Here is a 6,570-nt window from a genome sequence, read left to right on the forward strand (position 1 = left end):
GGGTGCCCCCTGCCCCCGTATATAAAGGAGCATTCGGGGAGGCCGGCCGACCCTAGGAGGGCGCGCCAAGAGGAAGAGTCCTCCTCCTAGCGGGAGTAGGACTCCCCTTTCCTAGTCCCACTAGGAGGGGAAAGGAAGGAGTGGCAGAGGGGAAAGGCAAGGGGCCCCCTTCCTTGTCCTATTCGGACTCAAGGGGAGGGGCGTGCGGCCTGCCCTGGCCGGCCCCTCTCTCTCCACTAGGGCCCATCAAGTCCCATTAGTCCCCGAGGGATTCCGGTAACCCCTCCAGCACTCCGGTTTTCTCCGAGATCACCCAAAACCCTTTCAGTGTCTGAATATAGCCGTCTAATATATAAATCTTTATGTCTTGACCATTTCGAGACTCCTCGTCATGTCCGTGATCACATCCGGGACTCCGAACTACCTTCGGTACATCAAAACACATAAACTCATAATATCGATCGTCAATGAATGTTAAGCGTGCGGACCCTACGGGTTCGAGAACTATGTAGACATGACCGAGACTCATCTTCGGTCAATAACAAATGGCGGAACCTGGATGCTCATATTGGTTCCTACATATTCTACGAAGATCTTTATCGGTCAAACCGCATAACAACATACGTTGTTCCCTTTGTCATCGGTATGTTACTTGCCCGAGATTCGATCGTCGGTATCTCAATATCTAGTTCAATCTCGTTACCGGCAAGTCCCTTTACTCATTCCGTAATGCATCATGCCGCAACTAACTCATTACTCGCATTGCTTGCAAGGCTTATAGTGATGTGCATTACCGAGAGGGCCCACATATACCTCTCTGATAGACGGAGTGACAAATCCTAATATCGATCTATGCCAACTTAACAAACACCATTGGAGACACCTGTAGAGCATCTTTATAATCACCCAGCTACATTGTGACATTTGATAGCACACAAGGTGTTCCTCCGGTATTCGGGAGTTGCATAATCTCATAGTCAGAGGAACATGTATAAGTCGTGAAAAAAGCAGTAGCAATAAAACTAAATGATCATTATGCTTAGCTAATGGATGGGTCTTGTCCATCACATCATTCTCTAATGATGTGATCCTGTTCATCAAATGACAACACATGTCCATGGCTAGGAAACTTAACCATCTTTGATTAACAAGCTAGTCAAGTAGAGGCATACTAGGGACACTCTATTTGTCTATGTATTCAAACATGTACTAAGTTTCTGGTTAATACAATTCTAGCATGAATAATAAACATTTATCATGATATAAGGAAATATAAATAACAACTTTATTATTTCCTCTAGGGCATATTTCCTTCAGACGACCCCTTCGTACGGCTAGCGGCTCGGGCGGTAGCTGTTGCTTGGGGAGGTTGCAGTGGGTAGGCTCATCGTGAGCTCACAGCTTCAGTGAAACCGAGCAGGCTTTGGATGGTGGCATGCCACTCATCCATCTGCTCGGCTGCTGGCGGGAACCTCAGTAATAGCTGAGCTTGCGCCATGGCCGCCGTGGTCGTGCTTGGCATGGATGTCGATGACGCCGACTGCACCGTCGCCTGGCTCTGGATGGTGCCAGCGGCGGCGGCGACGCCCCGCACATGCTGCTATGGGATGACCGCCGCGTACATGGGGTCGTGTGGCAGTGGCGCTCGAAGATCAGCGGCTCCGTTGAACGCAGTGGCTTGGTTGGCTCATCCGGAAGGAGGCGCATGTGCCACGGCCGCTCCCGTGATGGGGGCAACCGCGGGGCGATAGCTCGCCCCGGACCGAGCACCATTGCTGTGGTTGTGCTCGTCGGCAAGAAGAAGGGGCGCAGACGGAGTGACCCCCTCGCCCGCACCTTGCAGAGCTTGACCGTCGAGACGCTTCTGATGTTGTTCTCCTCCAGTAGCTCTCCATGTCGGCCTTGAGGGAAGTGGTAACGATGCCACCTACTCCAACCACGCACCCGCGGGGGCCACGTCCTCGCAAGCTCTCGTGTCCCCCGCGGCGTTGGAGGCTGTGGGCGGAGGAGCCTTCGGGGTGGATGGATGGGCTGAGGTGCCGGATTTCTTCTTGGGCGTGACGGTCGATGGCGCCATCGAGGATGAAAATGTCGACGAATATGACGTGCGGCGTACACTTTCAGGTTCGCACACGCACTCCCCCTACCTAGCACGCCAAAGATGTCGCGGGATTTCAGCGTCCACCTATGGGACCGGGTGGCCCCTTGCTGGTTCGGCAGGGGGACGGCGTGTTGCACAAAGAGCAGACCAGCATACGGCCGCGCCGCAGAGAGCACACAAGAGATTTACCCAGGTTCGGGCCACCGCGAGGTGTAAGACCCTACTCCTGCTTTAGAGGAATGATTGAGGAATGGATGTCGTGATGTGTAGTACACTTTCCCGGCAAGGTTTGCGAGCGGAGACTACTTGTATGTGGTGGCTTGGGGTTCTCAACTTTCCAACCTTGTAACCCCTCCTACGAGTGCCATGGGACTCCTTTTATAGATTAAGGAGTCACCATAGTTGCAAACTGGTCATTATCTACTAATATGATAGCAAACAATGCTATCATACCTAACTCTGCGGGCTGACAGGGTGCAATAAATGCACCACTTAGTGTCACATCATTGGGCGCCCGGCAAGGCCTGCCGGGCTATCTTGCTAGCTCCGCATCTGCTCTCTTGACACGTCGCAGGATGGGTGTCATCTATAGGCTTATCTGTAGGAAATGGCTGCCATGTGGCGAATGGCTGCCACTTAATCATCTTGTCGCTTGACACCGCACTAGTTAACGACGTGAGTCGTGTTTGAGTGGTTGGTGGGGCGGTTTTACCCCCGCGGACCCCAGCAGGCTCTGCCGGGGAGCCTTGGTTGGTCGCTTCTGGTGGTGGCCTCGCCCCTTGCCGGGCTTGCCTGGCCGGCAAGGGAGGCCCTTCTATTGCTGATACCTTGCTCCTTAGGCTCAACCTTGGTCCATCTGAGTTGCATGTTCGTTCTTCAAATCACTTGGTGATGTAGGGTAGGAACCCTAGGGGCCGATCTTTCACGAAAGGAGAGGATCCCGCGAAGAACACGAACACGAGGGGAAAACAAAGGAAATCACAAGGGGGAACACAAGAGAATCACTAAAGGAACAAGAAATAGTCACACATATGTTAGATCCTCGAGTACATAAGAGGTCACATGATCCACGGTCAACTAAGGATGATACAAAAGGTAACGGGTCTTCTCCGTGAGGAGGTCTTGATGGTCTTCTCTGCAAGGAGGTCCTGAATCCAAAGGGATCTTCTACGAAGAGGGGCCGCAGTCTCCCTCGTGGAGTAGATCCGATGTGGATGAGCAAAGCTCTATCTCAACTATGAGCTGAACCAATGCTAACCCTAAAACATAGGTACGAGAAGAGTATATATAGTCTAGGTGGGCGAAGGGGTACATGGGCTACGGTCCAACACACAAATAGCACACAGGCGTCGGACGCCCGGGAGTTACCGATCGTCCGGAGACTCGCGAGGGTCCGGACATCCGGTGCTCGTTGGTCATCCGTAGATTCGGCTCAGGTGGTCTTCGGTCGGACGTCCGGTCGGGGCTGGTCGTCTGGGGCGTTAGTCGTCCGGAGGGCTTCAAAAATCTGTAGATTCATCTCGGGTGTGGATGTGTCGGTCGTCCAGAGAGGGCCGGTTGTTCGGAGCCTGGAGGTTGTCGGATTTCCGGGGTTCGCCAGTCGTCCGGACGCTGTAGCATGCGCTGCCCTGGTTTCCTTTGGCTGTTGTGACCTTCAAGGGCCAGACGTCCGGGATAGGCCGGTCGTCCGGAGCCTGTAGCTTCTTCCGCAGCTCTGCTTCTTCATATCCATCTTCCTCTTCTGATTCTCCTTGCTCCTTAGCTTCTTCATGGCTAACTCCTTGATACCTAAGTATGCACAATGTCTCTGTTTGAGGTAGTAGCCATGTCTCATGTGCATTGAACTGAACTTGTGAGAGGAGAGATGTCACCTCGGTTTCGAGAGCTCTTGCACGTGCTCGTGTCATGGGTCCGCTAGGCACTTGGTGAGACGATGGTAGGTCCATGGGGATGACCTTCAGACGCTCTTCATCATCTCCCCTCCCTTGGGGAAGATCCGACATCAGATCAAATTCTTCATCACCATGGTAGGGCGAGAGGTCCTTGACATTGAATATGTCCTCACTTTGTACTTGTCGCGCGGGAGGTCGATCTTGTAAGCGTTGTTGTTGTAGCGTGCAAGAACCTTGAAGGGTCCATGCGCACGAGGTAGAATCTTGGACTTGCGTTCGTTGGGGAAGCGGTCTTTGCGAAGGTGTAGCCACACAAGATCACCAATGTCGAATACCATATGTTGCTTGTTAATGTTGAGCTTGGTCGCAAGCCCTTGTACTTGGTGCTCGATGGTGTGCCTTGTATCTTCATGCACCGTCTTTACATGGTTCACACGTGCACTTGCGTCCATATTGATGCACTCTTGTAGTGGGAGAGGAAGAATGTCCAATGGGGACAATGGGTTGAATCCGTAGACGACCTCGAAGGGGGACTTGCCGGTTGTTGAGTGTCTTTCTCAGTTGTAGGCGAACTCGGCGATAGGTAGACACTCCTCCCACTCCTTGATGTTCTTCTTGATGAGCACGCGAATTAGAGCAGAGAGTGTGCGGTTAGTCACCTCCGTTTGGCCATCGGTTTGTGGATGATACGCCATGGAGAAGAGTAGCTTGATTCTGAGCTTGGCGCATAGGGTCTTCCAAAAGTAGCTTAGGAACTTGACGTCGCGGTACAAGACGATCGTCTTTGGCACTCCATGTAGACGCAATATTTCCCTACAAAATAGATTGGCAACATGTGAAGCGTCGTCTATCTTGTTGCAAGGAATGAAATGTGCCATCTTAGAGAAATGGTCCACAACGACAAATACCGAATCATGTCCATTTCTAGTCCTAGGCAATCCAAGTACAAAATCCATGCTAATGTCTTCCCATGGTTGATATGGAATTGGGAGAGGCATGTAAAGGCCATGGGATGGATCTTTAGACTTAGCTTTGCGACATGTAGAGCATTGGTTGGTGAAGCGGTTGACGTCGCGAAACATCTTGGGCCAATAATAGTTCTTGGAGAGCGTAGCAAAAGTCTTGTCGCGTCCAAAATGTCCCATTTCCTCCATGAGATTCCTGCAAAAGCAACAAATGAAGAGAAGACTCGGGGATGCAAAGCTTGTTAGCTCTCATAAGATATCCATCTTTGATGTAATATGTTCCCAAGAGGTATGCGTCAAACATTTGGCATAAGGGGTAGCAAAAGTAGGATCATGCTCATACAAATATTCTATGTTCTTAAAGCCAATGACATCCAATTCAAGTTGAGTAACAAGCATGCATATGCGGGAAAGAGCGTCCTCCACAACATTTTCCTTACCTTTGATGTACTTGATGACATCATGAAAATACTCAATGAATTCACTCCATTTAGCATGACACTTGTTCAACTTGGTTTGACCCTTAAGGTACTTGAGAGTTTCATGATCAGTATGAATGATGAATTCATGAGGGTGAAGATAGTGTTCCCATTCATGCAAAACTCACACTAAAGCGTATAACTCTTTGTCATAGATGCGGTAATTGAGTTGCGCTCCGAAAAGTTTCTCAATAAAGTAAGCTATGGGGCGCTTCTCTTGCGTTAACACACCTCCTATGCCATTACCACTAGCATCGCAATGGATCTCAAAGGGTTTGTCGAAGTTGGGTAATGCAAGCACGAGAGCATGAGTAAGAAAATTCTTAAGCTCATTGAAAAGCGGTATCTTAGGATGGTCCCCAAACAAAAGGCGCATTTTCTTGCACAAAGCATGCAGAGGTGAAGCAATGGTGCTAAAGTCTGTCACAAATCTATGGTAGAAACCGGCTAAACCAAGGAAGCTACGCACTTGATGCAAGTTGGTTGGTTGTGGCCAAGTTTTAATAGCATTGGTCTTAGAGTCATCGACATGAACACCCTTAGAGGAAACAACAAAACCCAAGGAAACGAGCTTATCAATGCCAAAAAGGCACTTTTCCATGTTAGCATAGAGACGCTCTTTTTGAAGAGTTTGCAAAATGGTGTGAACATGGGTGACATGATCTTTGAAGGATTTGCTATAAGCAAGGATATCATCGAAGTAAACCACAACAAACTCACCAATGTAAGGGCGAAAGACATAGTTCATAAGACGCATGAAAGTACTCGGTGCTTCCGATAAACCCATAGGCATGACTAACCACTCATACAAACCAAACTCTGTTTTGAAAGCGGTTTTCCATTCATCACCCTCTTGTATGCGGATTTGATAGTAACCACTTTTAAGATCAATTTTTGAAAAGATAGTGGCACCACTAAGTTCATCAAGCATATCATCAAGGCGTGGAATGGGATACCTATAGCAAATGGTGATAGCATTGATAGGTCTACAATCATAGCACATGCGAAAGCTACCGTGTCGTTTTGGCACAATAATTGACAGGAACGGCACAAGGACTCAAACTTTCACGCACATGTCCATGGTCTATGGGATGCTTTACTTGCCTTTGTATTTCTTTGGTTTCTTCGAGGTT

Source organism: Triticum dicoccoides, chromosome 3A (assembly GCF_002162155.2).
Source record: "Triticum dicoccoides isolate Atlit2015 ecotype Zavitan chromosome 3A, WEW_v2.0, whole genome shotgun sequence".
NCBI lineage: Eukaryota > Viridiplantae > Streptophyta > Magnoliopsida > Poales > Poaceae > Triticum > Triticum dicoccoides.